At 40.5% G+C, this 20,197-nt stretch overlaps 1 pseudogene; it reads right to left on the bottom strand.

The window, feature by feature from the left end:
* Positions 1-5,237: 5,237 nt before the first annotated feature.
* Positions 5,238-20,194, bottom strand: LOC126614536 (heat shock cognate 70 kDa protein-like; annotated as a pseudogene).
* Between the last annotated feature and the right edge of the window lie 3 nt (positions 20,195-20,197).

Below are 20,197 nucleotides of genomic sequence, written 5' to 3'. Positions count from 1 at the left end.
TTGAAAAGATTATTCTACACAGATCAGTGCATTTCCCTAGTAAATGGTGTCGTTTAATAGATGTATGTTTTCATCTCTTAGTCAATCATTGTCTTAGGTTTGATATAAACCCAAGTCAGTATAGCAGTGAGATATGCATCAAGAGAAGGAGTTTCCCGATTCTGTTTTTCTCTTTTTTTCTTTGTCAAATTCCAATCGTGTCTTGAGAGTCCGAAAATTGCAGTGCTTCAACTTCGTATTATAGATTCTTGAATCCTAGGAGACGGACGCTTACCGAACTACAAGCACAAGAGCGAAATTTTGTCTTTAGGGCATCACATTTGTGCAGGTCTCAATCTCCAAGTTTGTAGTCATTCTTACCTTCTCTCTAGTTGTTTACATTAATCTTGTACACAATTAGCGTTGTGATTTCTTTATGATTATAATCATTAGGATTATTTTATTATTCTCATACTTTCTGTTATTGTTCCAACGGCTCTATCATAACGGAATAACAAAGAGGTTGGATGAGATCACCAGAGCATGAGTGAGAAGCTCGACCATAGAAAATACGCTTCCCCTGTAATCCAATGTCTATTCAGTCTGAAGCATGCTGGAGAAATTAGAAATGAAAGTTTCTTACAGCAGTCAACCGACTTTTATATCAATGCCTCAATTCCCTCACAAGTTCTTCTGTCACAGTTGACAGTAATCACCTTCTTTTGGCCGGTGGACATGTCCTCCGCAGAGACACTCAGGATACCATTTTCATCAATATCAAAGCAAAGTTTGAATTTAGCAGCTCTGGCAGGAGCAGGAGGAATGTCATGGATGTGAAATCCACCCAAAAAGTTATTAAGGTTGATGAACTCTCGCCCTCATAAATTGAAAATCTGGCCACAACATGGTTGTCAACCGAAGTAAACAAAGTAACGTTCTCTTTTACCGGAACTCTGGTGTTTCTTGGGATCACAACTAGCATGAAATGTTTATCGTCAGAACCACTTTCCCACCTTGTCTGAGTTGTCTCCACCCCAAGTAATAGAGGGATGACATCCAAGAGTGCAAAGTCTTGAAGCTTCCCATTTTCATTATTCTCACTCAACATGGCAGCTTGAACAGCTGAACTATATGCCACAGCTTCATCTGGATAAATGCCTTGCACGGCTCCTTCCCCTCCAACATCTCCTTCCCCTCCAACCTCTTTGCCTTCTCACATGCATTTTCCACTAATGTCGACATTATGTTTCCTTTAGTTTCTTCAGCACAATTATTCACTATTTTCTTATCAAAGCTTTTACCTCGGAGATGAGTATATGTCCAGCAGTGACCTTTACTTAACAAACGCTATACGCTATGGTTAGTAGTGAAACGGCCAAAGTACCCCAACCCAATTCAAATATCATCACATTTCTCTTGTTATATATACCAGCCAGACTTCTTGCCAAGTCCATAAGCAATCGCTGCAGCAGTCGGCTCATTGATGATTACGCGATACATTTAGGCCAGCAGAGGCACCTGCCTTTTTTGTAGCCTGTCGCTGTTATAACTGAGTTTTCACAGTTGAACCAAGGTAGGCCTCAGCAATATCCTGCATTTTCACAGGAACCATAGATGAATTTTCTTCAGCACGAAATTGTTTCTCTACACCGTTGTGGGTAACAACGGTTATTGGCGTATCAGAAGGAGACCTTGAATTGCCAATGCTTCATATAATTTTGAACACATTCATCCCTGAAACTCGAACTAATTAACTTTTTCGCATCTGAAGAATATTGATGCAAAATTTGAAAAAAAGACCGATAAGGAAATGTAACAAGGAAATGGTGATGTAACTTGTAACTATTCCGAATTCTGTCACTATATACCTTTCAATTATTAATAGATGTATGGTGGAGATTGGTTTATGATTGAATGGTGGAGATTGGTCTAGGAAGAGTTTGTTAGAAGATTAGAGTTAGTTACTTTGTAGGCTAGTATAAATTGTAAATTCTCTCTCATTTTCTGTAATTTTGTTCAACTATCAAATACAAGCTTTGATTTCCTTCTAAACCTTCATCTTCTTCTTCTCTGTAATTTCGATAGTTTCATGTCTCTTCCAATGTAGTTAACATGGTATCAGAGCCACCAGGCTCACGCCATGGATTCTAGTGGTTCTACTTCTCATTAGTTTCGTCTATTTCTAGTTTTACTTCTTTTCTTATTTGTTTCTTCAGATTTTCTTGAATTTTCCGTCAAGCCCTTCGGTGCTTCCGCTCTCCAACAGATGAGCAATACGACTGTAATCAACACAGAAGGTCCTGAACGAGTGCCTCAATGAGATCACTCGACGATGGGTTCCTCATCATTTTTGGAATCGACGACGGGTTCTTCGACACCGACTCGGATTCCCATTCCAGATCCGTTTTATGGGTCTTCATCCCCACCGCCCTCCACCAACGGCACAGCCACAGTTGGGTTTCCCAGAGCTTCCTGGTTTGAAGAAGCGAGTTTTCTTACAAGCTTGGATGTTCGAATGCGTTTTCTGGGTTTTCAAGATTCAAGTTCTCAGGTTTTGTTTTCAATTACTGGTTTTCTTTCCAGCATATCAATTGTTTATGATAATGTCTCAGTGAGAATTTTCTTGGTAATTTCGGAAGTGTCAAGGCCAATAGCCGTATACTTCAGATTTGTTAAGACTTCAAGTTTGATCTCTCGGGAAGCAGAATCGCTTGGCGATTTGATTTGGGTACCAGCATTGCAGTCGTCCTGAGAGAGACGCTAAATGCCATGTCGTATCTCCATGGCCACAGACGCTTCCACGGCGACATCAAGCTCGGAAACATCTTGGTTGACTCTGATGGGTCTAAGATCGTCGATTTCGGGGTTCAGATTGTTTTCTGTATCTTTAATCCTTTTCTGCGTATATGGTGTTTGTGAAAATGTCTTGGACATATATTGTGGGATTTTATGCATGATTAAGTGTGAAGGCCGATGTCATATGTTGAAAGATGATGAAATATGAGTTCTTGTTAATTGAATGATAAGGCTGATGCCAATGGATTGATGTTCTGAAGATTCCAGTGTTGAATATTGTTACTCTTGAAGTTGAAATTGTTAATCAAGATGTCTGATAAGTCTGTAAGAATTGAAAGTTGGATTTTAATTGCTTGAAGAACTGTGTGATTGAATTCTTTGATTGTACTCTGTTCTCTGCTATGAAAGAAAGATTAGGCCTATGCGCAATTCATGTGTCTGTCGAAATGCCCAGCTCAAAATTTTCATGTGAAGGTGCTTATTGAGGAGTGTGTGCAGTATGTTTCCCTTATCTTAGCCTATAATTTCAGAGTCTAACCAACTCAATTGTTAGCATGAATCTACAGTAAGTCCGGTTATACGATGAAGTTTGAAGAAGTTGTAAATGGTAAATCCCACGAAGGGTAATTCCGTGATGTGAATAGGTAAATCCCACAAAGGGTAGAAGAAGGTGTTAACGGTAAATCCCACGAAGGGTAATCCCGTGTTTTGAGTAGGTAAATCCCACGAAGGGTAATCCTACATAGATGTTGATTTTCAGTTGTTGAAATTGTGAAGGCCGATGCCATTGTTCAAAGAAGTTGTTTTTGGAAAAATCCACAAAGGGCGATCCCGTGGTGCTATAGTTAAGGCCGATGCCACACTATAGTTTGTTCATTTTCTCTTTTTGTAAATATTAAAGGCCAAAGCCAAGTTGAATGAGATTGTTGACGGTGAATCCCACGAAGGGTAATCCCGTAAGAAGTTGTTATACCGGCATGAGGGTGTGCTACAACTACTTTATAGAAGGTTGTTCTTGTGTAAAACTCCTGATAGAGGCAGAGGAATACAGGGTGTCTTTATTTGTAAGGCAGTGGAAGAAATTTGGACTGACAGACAGAGGTTTTTTAGTCAACAGCTACAAGTGTTTGCAGAATGATCTGTCCACAAAGAGGAAACTATATGATTTATGGTTGTTGATATAAAAGATGATATGGTTGATGACACAAAAAATGAGTCTAATGACATTGATAGCATGTTTAGCTCTGTCTGTGCTTTCTGTTTCAGATAGTGATGCATTGTTTAACAAGTTGGAGTATTCACAAGTGATGGAGGTTTTGGGTTTTGTGCTTTATGGAAATTCTCATTTCTATTGATGCTACCCCACTGTGGTTGTCTGCTTAGAAGAAAATGATAATGTGCATCAACATTAGTGCCAAAACTTCGATACATGATTGGCAGGTATAGCAGAAGAGTCATATACTGGAGTCTGGACCGAGTGCAGGGCAGACCACTTTGGAGATTGCAAAGATCAATAAGACGCAGATGTCTCAAATTGCAGTATTCAACAGTTTATCTCATGCTCACTTTGCTGCAATCTCAACCTGGGATACCCCAGTTGAGATTGAGGGGGAGTATTAATAGATGTATGGTGGAGATTGGTTTATGATTGAATGGTGGAGATTGGTCTAGGAAGAGTTTGTTAGAAGATTAGAGTTAGTTACTTTGTAGGCTAGTATAAATTGTAAATTCTCTCTCATTTTCTGTAATTTTGTTCAACTATCAAATACAAGCTTTGATTTCCTTCTAAACCTTCATCTTCTTCTTCTCTGTAATTTCGATAGTTTCATGTCTCTTCCAATGTAGTTAACATCAATCACTCTAGAACAGTGGCTAAAGTGTATTACACCTTTTCTAATTGTGCACAAGTGTCATTACCGAAAACTATGCATCTCTCTCTCGATCTCTCTCAGAATCAGGTTCATTCTCCACAAAGCCATTCCTCCAATCAATCCCTTACACTCAGCCGTCAATGTCACCTCGATTTTGAGCCACGCCTAGGGGTTCCTACACACACTGGCCAACGCCATTGCCATGGCTCAGAAGAATTACAACATGGAGTTTGAAACAAACAACTTGGAGTTTGAATTACAACATATTAAAAAAGAGTAATGCAGATCTTATAAAGGTACGAGCATTTTCATGAGTCGGAGCAAACAGGACAGAAAGAACAATTTTATCTCTGTCAAAATAACCAGCATATCATATCAATGTCATAAAGCACGACCAGCTAGCAAACATTTTCTTATCAACTGCATCCTTTCCCCAATTTCGATTCAGCTCAAAGCAATACAACCTGCGCATGATGGAGGCTTCAGCTCACCTGGCATTAGTAACTATCAAATTGGTATAACACAAATGATTTCTTACCTCAGCTTCTCAATTCCTTCAAAAGTTCTTCTGTCACTGTTGATTGTAATCCCTTAATTTCTTTTTTGGCCAGTGGGCGTGTCCTCAGCAGAGACAGCCAGGACACACCATTTGGATCAATTTCAAAGCAAACGTCGAATTTAGGAACATCCTTGGGAGCTGGAGGAATGTCATGGAGTTTAAATTCACCCAAAAGAGTGTTTTGCTCTCTCCCTCATAAATGGGGAAGGTGATGGTACGTTGGTTATCACATATAGTAACTAAAGTCGTCTTCTTCTCCATGGTAACTCTCATGCTTCTTGGAATAACAACTCCCATGACATGTTTTCCTAAAGTCTCCATCCCAAATGTTAAGGGGGTGGCATTCAATAAAGTGAAATCTTGAAGCTTCCCAGTTCCATTCCCACACAAGACAGCAGCATGAACACCGGCCCCGTTGGCCACCGCTTCATCCGGATTGATGCCCTTGCAAAGCTCCTTTCCCTTGAAAACCTCCTGTACAAGCTGCTGCATTTGGGAATTCTAGAAGAGCCACCAGAAACAACAACGTCATGGACACTGGTTATGTTCATTTTAGCATCCCTCAAACACTTCTCCACAGGATCTATACTCTTAAGGATATCCATGTTCAGTTGTTAAAATTTGGCCCGGGTGATATTTATATAGAAATCCGTAGCTTGATACAAACAATCAATTTCATCTTCTACAAAAGACGTAAATGAGTCTCCTCTTTGCCTTCTCACAAGCATTCCTTGACCTCTCAAGTGCTCCTGAGTTTCCACTGATGCCAAACCATGTTTCCTCGTAAACTCCTCAACAGAGTAAATCACCATTCTATTATCAAAGTCTTCACCTCCATGGGTGAGTGTCTTCAGCGGTGGCCTTCACTTCAAACACACACCATTCCCTATAGTAAGTAGAGACACATCTTAAGTAGCACCACCCAAATCAAATATCTTGACGTTTCTCTTGCTATACCAACCGGGTTTCTTGTCAAATCCAAAAGCAATGGCTGCCACAGTTGGTTCTCTGATGATTGGATGACATTTAGGCCAAAGCACATTGAAAAATCTCTCCAAATTAAAGTATATCAACCAAAGCACAAATTTTGAAACCTTTTGGCGTGCAATGCCTTTCCAACTTTACTACCTTTACTTTTTTTTTAAATATTACTCTACCATATTTTTCATACCACATTTATATTATCTCTCTAATAGAGAAGTTGTCCCTTCCTCCACCTTTACCTTCCTTCTTTAATACCTTATAACTTTATGATGTAGAACAAAGGGCCAAGTGGATTGAAGAGGAAATGGATCGACGGAAGACATAGACGCAATGGAAATTTGCAGTTTTGGCGTCTGAGCTTCAATTTGGGCTCATGATACCTTTTCGGAAAGAAAAGAACGCCGTTCAAAATTGCATTTTAAGTTCTGTAATAAAAATTGAACTTTTCGTTTGTCGTTTAATTAATGTCATTTGGCTTTCGTTTAAATACCTAAGACTTTGAGTAGGAGTTGTAACCAAATTATTTAAGTCATTAGCTGCTTCAATTGTAATCATCTTTCAATCAAAATCAGACACAACCTTTAGGGTTTCTCTATGGATTCCAGACTTTTGATTCTTCAAAGAATTACACTTGTAATCCTTTAACTTCGTGCTACGTTACTTTATTTTTACTACATTTCCAAGTTTACCTTCTTTACTACCTTGTAACTTTACCTTCTTTTTTATCTGAGAAAACTTTACAACTTTATTTAGTTCTACAAAACTTTGACAAACGACCGCTAGTATACAATGTGAAACCCCACCCCCAAATTAATTTATATTTTCACTATTTCCCTGAAATTATATAAATTGTGCGACTGAGTCCTTTATCCTAATCTAATATAGACCCTCCATCTTGATTCTCATTCTCCCTCACGCTGACACGTGGCAGTCCACTAACCCTCAACCCTATCTCTCTCTCTTTCCCCAATCCCTCTCTCGAATATCCCACTCTCCCTTTCTCTTAGCTCAACTCTCTCTCACTATCAGTACTCTCTCTCTCCCTCTTCCCCGATCTACCCACACATGCACGCCGAGACACCATCATCACCCCGACGTCAACAACACCACCACCATCACCATCGTGGACTCTCTCTCACTCTCCCTCATCTCCATGAAGCATAGGGACACCTAGAATCCACTCAAAAACCCCCGATGCACCCGCGAGCTTCAAACCCAGATTTCGGCCACCTCCGACCCCTTTCGCGACGAACTAAAGGTATCACCTTCTCCCTCTCTCCTTTATCTTCGTTTTGGCACTTAGATCGGAGGTTAAATCGGTTGATCGCCTTCGACCGGAGTTTGAGAGGCTCTATCCTCCTTCCTTGGTAAGAAACGAAGGTCCGAGGCCTTTAGGCCTAAGCCCTTCGAAAGCTCAAGATCCAAACCCTATTAGGTGGAGGCCGTCGCCGTTTGGCACTCGGGCCTTAGGCCCGTTAGACCCAAAACCTAACCCGTTTAGTTTTTATTTTTAATTATTTCTTTCTTTCAAAAACCCAAAAGCCTCTGGCCGGGCTTTCAAGCCCAAGCCCTTATTTGTGCAGCCCAGGACCTTCGCCCCGTTCATCCTAAACCCTAAACCCTTCGGGCCTTAAGTACAAAACCTTAAACCCAGATAACCCCAAGGCCTAAACCCTAGGCCCAATCCACTACCCTCTAAACCCCAAGCCCGAAGCCTCCTAAGTCTAAGCCTAAACCCTAACCGGCCCAACCCATTTTCCATTTAAACCCTAAGTCCAACCCGGATCCAAACCCTTGACCCGGTCCAACCCTAAACCAGTCCGACCTAGTTTGACCCAGGTTGACCCAACCCGTTGACTTTGAACTAGTCAACGCTGACCATTGACCGTTGACTTTGACCGGTCAACATTGACTGTTGACTTTTCGGGTTTCGTCCGGAACCCCTCCTAGGTTAATTTCAACGTCCTGGACCCGTTTATGAAGTTCGTTTTTTCAAATTAAATCGTTTGAGTAGAGTTTGACTAATCGGACCCTTTATGTGCTTAGGTGCATATATTGCGGCGTTCTATCTTCGCTAGTTTGTGCAGCTTTTCGACGGCGAAGTACTGTGAGTGGATCCCTTCTAAAATGCATGTTTTAATAGTAGAAATGCATACATGAAAAGCATGATTTACTGATTACGTTTTGTGAACGTTTTATGAGAAATTGATTATCATGCTATATTGAGCTTATTTTGGAATACCATATTTTCTATCGAACCCATGTTCTTTATAGGATATCTGATGGATGACGATATATTATTTAGAACATGTTTTTATACACTTCTTTATAGTATAGATGATTGATGACTTTATACTATGAAGATGATTTTGAGATATATGTACCTATGTTTGGAAAGATTATATTCAATGGTTTTGTGCGTAGCTAGTGGACACATATTGCCTTCGGGTGGGTGATGTAGGAGCCTTCAGGCGATTGATACTATATATGCCTTCGGGTGAGTGCTATAAGAGCCTTCGGGCAATTGATACTATATATGCCTTCGGGTGGGTGTTGTAGGAGCATGCGTGCGATTGATACTTGTGAAGGAAGTTTCTAAAAGAAGAGTTCTATATGCCTTCAGGCAACACTGATACCACTAGTTAGCACACTATATACGAGATACGTTTTATGAAAGGTTTCATGGCATGCTAGGGTTTTCAGAAAACATATTACATACTATATTATTAATGTTCCTAAAACTTTAGGGGTTAGTATGTTGATAACTGTTTTATTATATATATATATATATATATATATCAACTTGGTCTACTCATGTTTGTTTTGCGCCCCCTTCAGGACATAGGAACGAGGATTACGATCCGACGTACGAGGCATTCCCATACCAGTGACATCCTACCATCTTCTTTGCTTGACTACTCTTGTAATAGCACCTTCCATTTGTAATCTGATTTAGAATATGCTCTGAACATGCCATGCATTATCTTTGTGAATTCATTGTTAGCAGTTGAATATTAATTATGTCACATTCTATTATATTGTTACAATTAAGGTGCATGTTTCACAGGTTCTCAGCATTTGCATTAATTAAATGGCTTTCGTCACCCTCAAGTGTCGGCCAGCACGTGGCCATCTCGATGTCCCGAGGGCATTGGGATCGGGGCGTGTCAGATTGGTATCAGAGCATACTTAGGACTTCGTTATTCCATTTGGTAATCATAATCCTTCTTGTATCCATAATCTTCAACCCTTCTAAATCTTGTTTGTTTCTTATCAGAATCATGGATAATCCTGATGGGAATGTGCCTCGATGAGCTCGTTCTGGTTTAATGGGGGGAATCCGGCAATTGACTGACGCTATGTGAAATGTGTTTCCTGGCAGTAGCAAGTTGAGCCGCACATATATAGAGATAGCTCGTAGCCATAGAGTTTCGAAGCTAAGGGTAGTTGAAGCTTGTGAGGAGGCTGAAGATTGGCTAGAGGAAATAGAGGATCCTTTAGAGGCCATGAAATGCCCAATGAATGATGGGCGAATATAGTTAGTTACTTCCTACAGGGGGATGCGAGGTCTTGGTGGAAAACAGTGAAGAACTCTCGTCCACCTGGTTCTTTTATGACATGGGCTACTTTTAAAAGACTTTTCAGTGCACACTTTCTGAGCCCTAGCTATCAGTTAAGGAAAAATAGAAGTTCCTAGAGTATTGTCAAATCGATCTAAGCATCACAGAGTTTAATAGTACTTTCAGGCGCATGTCGAGACATCATGATGGAACATATAGGAATCCGCTGGAGATGATGATTCAAGTGCTAATTGTGCTGAACCCGGACTATAGCGAGCTTGTGGCCGCGCAGAGGCATATATCTTATGAAGAGATGATCGAGACATGTTTGAATATCGAACAGACAAGGTAGGACAGTCTTATTCAGGATCAACCTCAGATTCAGAACCTATCCCAGAGACAAAATCGACCTCAGAATCAGAATCTGAGGGGTCAAGGTTTCAGATCTTGGAGTATGAGGGAACCAGCTAACTCTTCTAACCCCATTGGCCCTAAACACTCTCATTCATTCAAGCGTTCGGACCAGGGTTCGAGATCATCTAGTGACGGTTTAGGTAGTGAGTTGGGGAGATGATCTTTCAGTCACTTTGATTCAGGCACAGCTAGATCGAATGTGTGTTACACGTGTGGCGGCATTGGACATATTGCCCGTGATTGCGGTACTCCACGCCTATCTGAGGATTATGCTACTGGTTCAGGCTACAGTGGTAGCAATCATCCGAACACTCAGAGCTATGGTGGGAGTAGTAATACTCAGGGTTATGGCAGTACACAGAACTATGGTGGCAGTGGTAGTCAGAGTTATAGCGGCAGTGGCAGTGGTAGTCATAGTTATAGCGGCAGTGGCAGTGGTAGTCAGAGTACCTAGTTTTCTACCCAACGACAGCCATAACATACAGGAGTAGCTTCAGGCAACCGTAACCAGGGGAATAGAGCAGGCCGTAACAACCAGGGTCCCAGGACTCGTGACGGCCATAACAGTGGTGCAGGATGCCAAGTCCATAGGCATATTAACGCCATAACTCAGCAAGAGGCTGAACAGAACCCCCAAGTCATTATTGGTACGTTACTCATTTGTGGTAATCCGGCAAGGGTTCTGATTGATCCAGGTGCCACTTTTTCATTTGTATCTCCATCATTCACACAGATTATAAATTCACAACCTACACCGATGGTTTTGATATGTTAGTACAAGTGGCACATGGAGATCTCTTCTGTGCACAGTGGGAGTATAGGGATTGCCCAGTGATAGTTGAAGGGGAACTTATGGGGACTAATTTAATTCCCTTTAACCTAGCAGAGTTCGATATCATCTTGGGAATGTATTGGTTATCCTTGTAGGCAGAAATTTCTGACGTTCAATCGGCCTGGACAATCGTCAGTCACCTTTCAGGGTGAGCAACAAATCCTTCCTAATAGTATCATTTTTGCTATCCAAGCGACTAAGTTGTTGCATAAAGGATGCGTGGGATTCTTAGCCCACGTAGTGATAAGGGATGAATTGTTAAGTCTTAGAGATGTGCCAGTAGTGAAGAAATTCATCGATGTGTTTCCAGAAGATTTGCAAGGGTTACCACCTGCAAGGGAGATTGAATTCACTATCGATTTACTTCCAGGTACAAACCTCATTTCCTTACCACCGTACTGAATGACACAAGCAGAGTTGAGAGAATTGAAGATTTAACTCTATGAGTTAGTGGATAAAGGTTACATCCAACGCAGCATATCTCTTTGGGGTGCTCCTGTCTTATTTGTTAAGAAGAATAATGGGTCGATGAGACTTTGCATCGACTATAAATAGTTGAATCGAGTGACGTTGAAGAACCGTTATCCTCTACCTCGGATCGATGACATGTTTAACCAGCTAAAGGGTGCACATATATTCTCTAAGATCGATCTTCACTCGGGTTATCATCAGTTACTGATCCGTGAAAAATATGTGTTGAAGACTGCTTTCCACACTAGGTATGGACACTACGAGTTCCGTGTTATGCCTTTTGGATTAACAAATGCTCCTGTAGCATTTATGGATTTGATGAACAGGGTTTTCAGACTGTATCTGGATTGGTTTGTGATTGTATTCATTGACGACATTCTAATTTATTCTAAAAGTGTTTCCGAGCACAAGAAACATATGAGAGTGGTGTTGGAAAGGTTGAGAAGCAATCAGCTTTATACTTAGTTCAGTAAGTGTCAATTTTGGCTAAACCAGATCAGTTTTCTTGGACATATGGTCCCTACTGAGGGAATTAGCGTGGACGCTCAGAAGGTTTCAGCAGTGCCGACATGGGAACAACCGAGGAATGTTACTGAAGTGAGGAGTTTTCTAGGTCTGGCTGGCTATTACAAACGTTTTGTGCAGGACTTCTTAGCAATCGTCCTGCCTCTCACTAAGTTGACTCGTAAGGGGGTCAAGTTCGAATGGGATGAGAATTGTGAACAGAGTTTTCAGGAGCTTAAACGACGTCTTACTCAGGCTCATGTCCTTGTTTTTCCAGACGACGTGGTGAGTTTGAGATTTACACTAATGCACCTCTGTCAGGTTTGGGTTGCGTACTGATGCAACATGAGAACCGTTGACTTTGGTTAGTCAACATTGACCGTTGACTTTTCGGGTTTCGTCCGGAGCCCCTCTTAGGCTAATTTCGACGTCCTGGACTCGTTTATGACGTCCATTTTCCCAAATTAAATCGTTTAAGAAGAGTTTGACTAATCGGACCCTTTATGTGCTTAGGTGCATATATTGCGGCGTTCTGTCTTCACTAGTTTGTGCAGCTTTTCGACAGTGAAGTACTGTGAGTGGACCCCCTTCTAAAATGCATGTTTTAATAGTAAAAATGCATACATGAAAAGCATGATCTGCTGATTACGTTTTGTGAACGTTTTATGAGAAATTGATTATCATGCTATACTGAGCTTATTTTGGAATACCATATTTTCTATCAAACCCATGTTCTTTGTAGGATATCTGATGGATGACGATGTACTATTTAGAACATGTTCTTTGTAGTCATTCTTACTTTCTCTCTAGTTATTTACATTAATCTTGTACATAATTAGCGATTGTGATTTCTTTACGATTATCATCATTAGAATTATTTTATTATTCTCATACTTTCTGTTATTGTTCCAACGGCTCTATCATAACGGAATAACAAAGAGGTTGGATGAGATCACCAGAGCATGAGTGAGAAGCTCGACCATAGAAAAATCTAGAAATGAACATTTCTTACAGTAGTCAACCGACTTTTATATCAATGTCTCAATTCCCTCACAAGTTCTTCTGTCACAGTTGAATGTAATCACCTTCTTTTGGCCGGTGGGCACGTCCTCCGCAGAGACACTCAGGATACAATTTAGCAACTCTGGCAGGAGCAGGAGGAATGTCATGGATGTGAAATCCACCCAAGAAGTGCCTCTGAAGCTCTGAAGCTTTATTTGTTAGAGGTAGATCATCGGAAATGAGGTCATCTTCTAGTAGGAAAAAAATCACACTCTCGACCTAGAGGAAACTCTAAAGGTAGAAAAACCTTGGAAAGGGATGAATGTGCCTTTGGTCATAATAAGGGCCATTGGAAGAAAGATTGTCCTAGGTTGAAGACCAAAGGAAAAGAAAGTTCTGAAGCCAATGTTGCTAAGGTTGAAACAGATTTTTTTGATTTCGCTTTAACCACTTCATCATCATTTGATTGTGCTACTAAATGGGTGTTGGATACTGGTTGTACTCATCATATGACTCCTCACAAGCATTGGTTTTCAAGCTTGAAAGAGTTTGATGGTGGTGTTGTGTTCATGGGAGATGACAATCCTTGTACAACAAAAGGGATTAATACAGTTCGTTTGAAGTTGCATGATGGCATGGTTAAAAAGTTGACAGGTGTTCGGTATGTACCGAATTTGAAGAAAAATCTTATTTCTTTGGGCACTTTAGAATCCAAGGACTTCAGGTTTCATTCAGATGGGCAGACATTGAAAGTTACTTATCGTGCACTTGTTATGATGAAAGCTCCTCGATGTGGTTATTTGTATCTATTGCAAGGAAGCACGGTGACAGGTGAAGCGTCTGTAGTCTTAGAAAATATGGGCACATCTGATTCAGATACTACTAGACTGTGGCATATGAGATTAGGCCATGCCGGTGAGAAAGCTCTACAAGGGCTTGTGAAAAAAAGTCTTCTAAAAGGTGCCACGACTTGTAAGCTTGATTTTTGCAAGCATTGTGTCTTGGGGAAACAAACTAGAGTGAAGTTTGGTACTGCAGTACATCAGATGAATAGCATTCTTGATTATGTGCATTCGGATGTTTGGGGTCCTACAAAGACTCCCTTTTTGAGTGATAGACATTGGTTCGTGACCTTTGTTGATGATTATTCAAGAAAGTCTTGGGTCTACACTATGAAGCATAAGAGTGAGGTGTTGAGCATTTTCTTGGGTTGGAAGAAAATGGTTGAGAACCAGATTGGGAGAAAGATTAAAATTTTACGATCAGATAATGGTGGAGAATACACATCCGACCCTTTCTTTAAAGTTTGCAAAGAGGAAGGGATTGTGAGACATTTTAGTGTCCGGGGAACTCCACAACAAAATGGAGTTGCAGAAAGATTGAATCGAACCTTGCTTGAGAAGGTTAGATACATGTTATCTCAGTCGGGTTTGAGCAAGTCGTTTTGGGTAGGGGCAGTTACTTATGCATGTCACATTATTAACCAGTTACCCTCAACTGATATTCAGGGTAAGACACCAATTAAGGTATAGACTAGGAAACCTTTTACTGATTATGATTATATTCATATTTTTGGTTCTCCTGCATATTTTCATGTAATTGAAAATAAACTTGATCCTAGAGCCAAAAAGGCTATCTTTCTTGGTTTTAGTAGTGGTGTCAAAGGTTACAGGTTGTGGTGCCCAGAGATGAAGAAACTTGTAATCAGTAGAGATGTGACATTTGATGAAGAAAGTATGTATAAAGACTCTGAGAAGAATGTGAAAGATGTCCAACAAGTGGAGCTTGAGAAAGTTGCATCTGGTACTTCAAATCCTATTTCCGCTGATGTCGAAGCCACTACAAGTGAAGAAGTTGGAGACCATGAGGATGTTGAAGAAGTTGAACTTGAAGATTCTATTCAAGTTGAAGAGCAAGTTTCACCTCAAAAGTCTATTGCCAAGAACAGAGGAAAGAGACAAATTACTAAGCCAGCTCGGTATAGTGACTATGTTGCTTTTGCTATTCCTATTATCATTAATGATATTCCATCCAATTTCGAGGAAGCCATTGAGAGTGGGGAGAATGAGAGGTGGTGCAATGCCATGGGTGATGAGATGAATTCTCTCTTGAAGAACAAGACTTGGGAGTTAGCTAAATTGTCTAAGGGCAATAAAGCTATCGGTTGCAAATGGGTGTATGCTAAGAAGGAAGGTGCTGATAAGAAAAGCAATGTGAGATTCAAAGCAAGATTAGTTGCTAAAGGGTATGCACAAAAAGAGGGCATTGACTATAACGAAATCTTTTCTCCGGTTGTGAATGACACGGCCCGATCCCAATATTTCCTCGAATACCAGGATAGGCACGTGCTGGCCGACACCCAAGGGTGACGAAAGCCATTTATTGAGTGCAAAAGATGAAAATAAGGAATAATTAAGACTTATAAATGTAAAAGTCTAATGATTATGCATTTCAGGAACGTGTTCAGAGCATACAACTAACTAGAATACTAAAAGAAATAATATAAAATTTGAATGAACAAGGAATGGGTCCTACACCAAGAGGACTCGAAGATATCGATGCAGAAATGCCTGGATGTTAGGATTGTATGCTTCGATTCTAAGTCCTGAAGGGGGCACAAAACAAACATGAGTGGACCAATTTGATATATAAATAGTAAAACAGTTATCAACATACTAACCCCCAGGTTTTATGAAAACACATATATAATGTAAAACATAGGTTTTCCGAAACCTAGCATGATGTACAGTATCTCAAATCATAACTTGTATAAGTAATAAACACTAGTGATTTGTCCGATAACCCCCAGGCCTAATGTCGGCTCCCCGTCTCTGAGTAGACAGTCAGAGGAAAATACACTTCAGGCCCCATGCCGGCTCCCTGTCCCTGTGCTAAATAGCCAGAGGAAACACACTCCAGGCCCTATGCCAACACCAAACCGTCGCCCGGGACGGACCGGAATATATCCCTACGTCCCGTAGCGGAAAGGACCACTAGGTAGGTACAAAACCACAGAACATATATATATAAAAGCAACTTCATAGTATAAAGTCATCCATCATCTATACTATAAAGAGGTGTTCGAAACATGTTCTAAATATCATATCGTTATCCATCGGATATTCTATAAGAACATGGGTTATAGGAAAAATAGTAATAATTCAAACTAGCCTTAGTAAGCATGTTATCTCAAAGCGTTTCATAGAACATAATCATTAAATCATGCTTTTCCATGTATGCATTTCTACTATTAAAACATGCATTTTTAGAAGGGGTCCACTCACAGTACACCGATGGTGCAAAGCTGTACCAAAAAGGTTAACGGAATCACCGTTGATAAATGCACCTATTCACATAAAGGAGTACCTTTAGTCAAACTCTATTCAAACGATTGAATTTGGGAAAACGGACTTCAAAAACGAGTCCAAGACATCGAAATTAGCCTAGGAGAGGTCCTGGATGAAATCCCGAAAAGTCAACTCAAAAAGTCAATGTTGACCGTTGACCGTTGACCGATCAAAGTCAAAGTCAACGTCAAAGTCAATTCTGACAGTTGACCGAGTCAATGTTGACTGTTGACCGAGTCACCGTTGACCGAGTCAACGTTGACCGTTGACCGAGTCAACAGTCAAAGTTAACTGGTCAAAGGTCAAAGTCAGACTTGGGCTTGGATTGGGTTGGGCTGAAAAGCCTTAAGGGTTTTTAACTAAAACTAAAGGGATTTGGGAAAAGGGCTGAAAGCCCACTTTATAATTGGCCCAAGGCCTTATTTCCTAAAACAGAAAATAAATTAAATAAAAACCTTAAAAAGGTTTTTGGGTTGGACTATTGGGCTACGGGCCCTAATTCTAATGGCCCGAAGGCCTTTTGGGGTCCTAACACAAATAATAAATTAAAAAAATTAAAATTAAACTGGGCTAGGGTTTGGGCCTGACTCCCCACACGGGCCTAAGGCCCGCTTGCTTGGAACCGGCCTGGTCTCGCCGGAGCTCCTTTTTCGATTTTCTAGGGTCGCGGGAACGAGAGGGAGAGAGAGAGAGCAGGACGAGATGATGAAGGATATGGGTCTTCCTCACGCAGGGGAGATGGTGTGCGTGTGTGTTTACGGTGTAGATAAGAGAGATATGAGAGAGAGACGGGAAAGACAAAAAGAGGAAGAAGGAGAAGGAAAGGGGGTTCACCGGGGGGGACAGAGAGAGAAGTGAGGGGGGTAATTGGGGTGCTACCACGTGGCAGAGTTAGAAAGAATGGAATCCAAAGCTTTAATTTCTGATTGGTAGTCAAAATAGGACCAAAATGATATATTTAAAACATTTTGGGGTAATTACATACATAAATTTTTATAACTAGGGGGTGGGTGTTACAGTGAAGCACTCCTCAATTCGCATTATGTTAGCTCTTGTTGCACAATATAATCTTGAGCTTGTGCAACTTGATGTGAAGACGGCTTTCCTACATGGTGATTTGAATGAAGAGATCTATATGTGTCAACCGGATGGGTATACAGTGAAAGGGAAGGAGAATTTGTTTTGCAAATTGAAGAAATCACTTTATGGCTTGAAGCAATCTCCAAGGCAATGGTATTTGAGGTTTGATAAATTTATGAGAGGCCAAAATTATTCTAGAAGTCAATATGATCATTGTGTGTGCTTCAAGAAGTTGCAAGATGGGTCTTTCATTTATTTGTTGATATATGTTGATGATATATTGATTGCCTCAAAGAATGTCGAAGAGATTGAGAAATTGAAGAAGCAAATGAAGAATGAGTTTGAGATGAAGGATCTTGGTGAAGCGAAGAAGATCCTTGGCATGGAGATCACTAGAGATAGAGAGAAGGGTTTGGTCAGTTTGAATCAAAGACAATACCTTGAGAAGTTGATTCGGAAGTTTGGAGTTCATGATTCAACCAAACCGGTTAGTACCCCTTTGGCTCCTCATTTTAAATTGAGTTTTCCACAATGTCCTAAAACTGATAAAGAGAAGCTGAAAATCAAAAAATATACCATTTGCAAATTTGGTTGGTAGTTTGATGTATGCAATGGTATGCTCTAGACCAGATATTGCTCATGCAGTTGGCATGGTGAGTCGATATATGCATAATCCAGGTACAGAGCATTGGCAAGCAGCTAAGTGGATATTTAGGTATCTCCATGGTACTCGAGATGTTGGTTTATGCTTTGAGAGAGATGACTCTGGTATTGGTCATTTTGCAGTTGGTTATGTTAATTCAGATTACGCAGGTGATTTGGATGGAAGAAAGTCTACTACAGGCTATGTGTTTACTATGGCTAAAGGGCCAGTTTGTTGGATGTCCATTTTGTAGTCGTCTGTTGCCTTGTTTACTACAGAGGCTGAATGTATGGCAGTTGCTGAAGCTATAAAAGAGGCCATTTGGATACATGGGCTGATTAAAGATTTGGGGATTGATCAGAAGCAGGTGGAGGTACATTGTGATAGTCAGAGTGCCATTTATTTGGCTAAGTATCAGGTTCATCATGCGAGGACCAAGCACATAGATGTGCATTATCACTTTGTGCGTGAAGTCGTTGGTGAAGGAGAGATTATTCTCCAGAAGATTCCAACTAAAGACAACCCCGCTGATATGTTGACTAAGGTTGTTGGTGTAGCCAAGTTTGTTCATTGCTTGAACTTGGCTCACATTTTGCCTATATAAAGAAGGCATTGAGCAGTAGGAGTTTTAGAGCATTTGGCTCAGCATGAGTTGTTCTTTTGCTAGTGTTTGGGAGTAATTTTTGTTAATTATGTTGTTTTGGCTTGTCATGGCCTTTTCGAAACTTGGCCAAGGTGGAGATTGTTGAATTAGTGGCCAAGTGGCCAACTTTTGGCTAAATAAAATAAACAAAAAGAGGTAGACAACATCATTATGTTTGTTGAAAAGAAAAAAGAAGGTCATGATGATGTTTGTAGAGGAATAATTATTCCTTTACTTTGGCTTTTTTTAAAGGCAGATGTTATTGGGTTATTCGGCTTCTTTCTTAGCAAGACAAGTGCTTGTATTTTTGGAGTGAGGATAGAGAGCATAGAGGTGTGCACCAGAAAAACAGATTAGAAAATTAGAAGTGCAGCAGCCCCACTTTGAAGAGAAGAAGAAGGTGCTCTTCTCTTTGGTTAGTAATCATTCATCAAAATTGTATTTGTTGTATTAGCTTTGAGTTTCGTATAGAGAGGAAATTATTCACAATATTTCCTTCTCTATTTGTTTCTTTGGTGTGTGAGAGTTATTGGTTGTATTGGGGTTTTGGGTTGTGAGATTGCCAACACTTTGTAAAACTCTTATTTGGTTGATAGTGAATTATTGGGTGAGCTCCTACTGCTCTGAGGACGTACTCCAGTTACACTGACTGTTGAGGAACCTCGTTAAAATCTTGGTGTCTTTTATATTTTGTTCTTGCATTCCATTTGATATATTTCATGTGTGTTAGCTTGAGTTGGTTCCAACGGGTTTGGTGCTATCCTAAAACAACACTATATATACCAGCCAGACTTCTTGCCAAGTCCATAAGCAATTGCTGCAGCAGTCGGCTCATTAATGATTACGCATTACATTTAGGCCAGCAGAGGCACCTGCCTTTTTTTGTAGCCTGTCGCTGTTATAACTGAGTTTTTCACAGTTCAACCAAGCAGGTAGGCCTCAGCAATATCCTGCATTTTCACAAGAACCATAGATGAATTTTCTTCAGCACGAAATTGTTCCTCTACGCCGTTGTGGGTAACAACGGTTATTGGCTTACCAGAAGGAGACCTTGAATTGCCAATGCTTCATATCATTTTGAACACATTCATCCCAGAAACTCATACTAATTAACTTTTTCGCATCCGAAGAACATTGATGCAAAATTTGAAAAAAAAAAGACCGATAAGGAAATGTAACAAGGAAATGGTGTTGTAACTTGTAACTATTCCGAATTCTGTCACTATATAGCTTTCAGTCACTCTAGCACAGTGGCTACCAAGACTGGCTAGAGGGAATTGTTCGGAGTTTTCAGTAAAGACCGCTCGAGTTCTTGAGACCGGGGAGGGATTTTTTCTATTGATTTTTTACTCCCTTCTGGCCTTACCTTTAGGGTTCTTCAGCTTTTTCTTGAACCTTTAATCTCTCCACATCACTCTTGATTAAAGTGGATTCTGGAATGGGTGCGTCCTCTCATGATCCGCAGGGGAACGGATCACTCATTCTTCCATTGGGGAGCATTGTGGCCATCAC

The sequence above is a fragment of the Malus sylvestris genome, chromosome 1 (assembly GCF_916048215.2).
Source record: "Malus sylvestris chromosome 1, drMalSylv7.2, whole genome shotgun sequence".
Lineage (NCBI taxonomy): Eukaryota > Viridiplantae > Streptophyta > Magnoliopsida > Rosales > Rosaceae > Malus > Malus sylvestris.
This window is presented reverse-complemented; position numbering and strand designations above follow the sequence as displayed.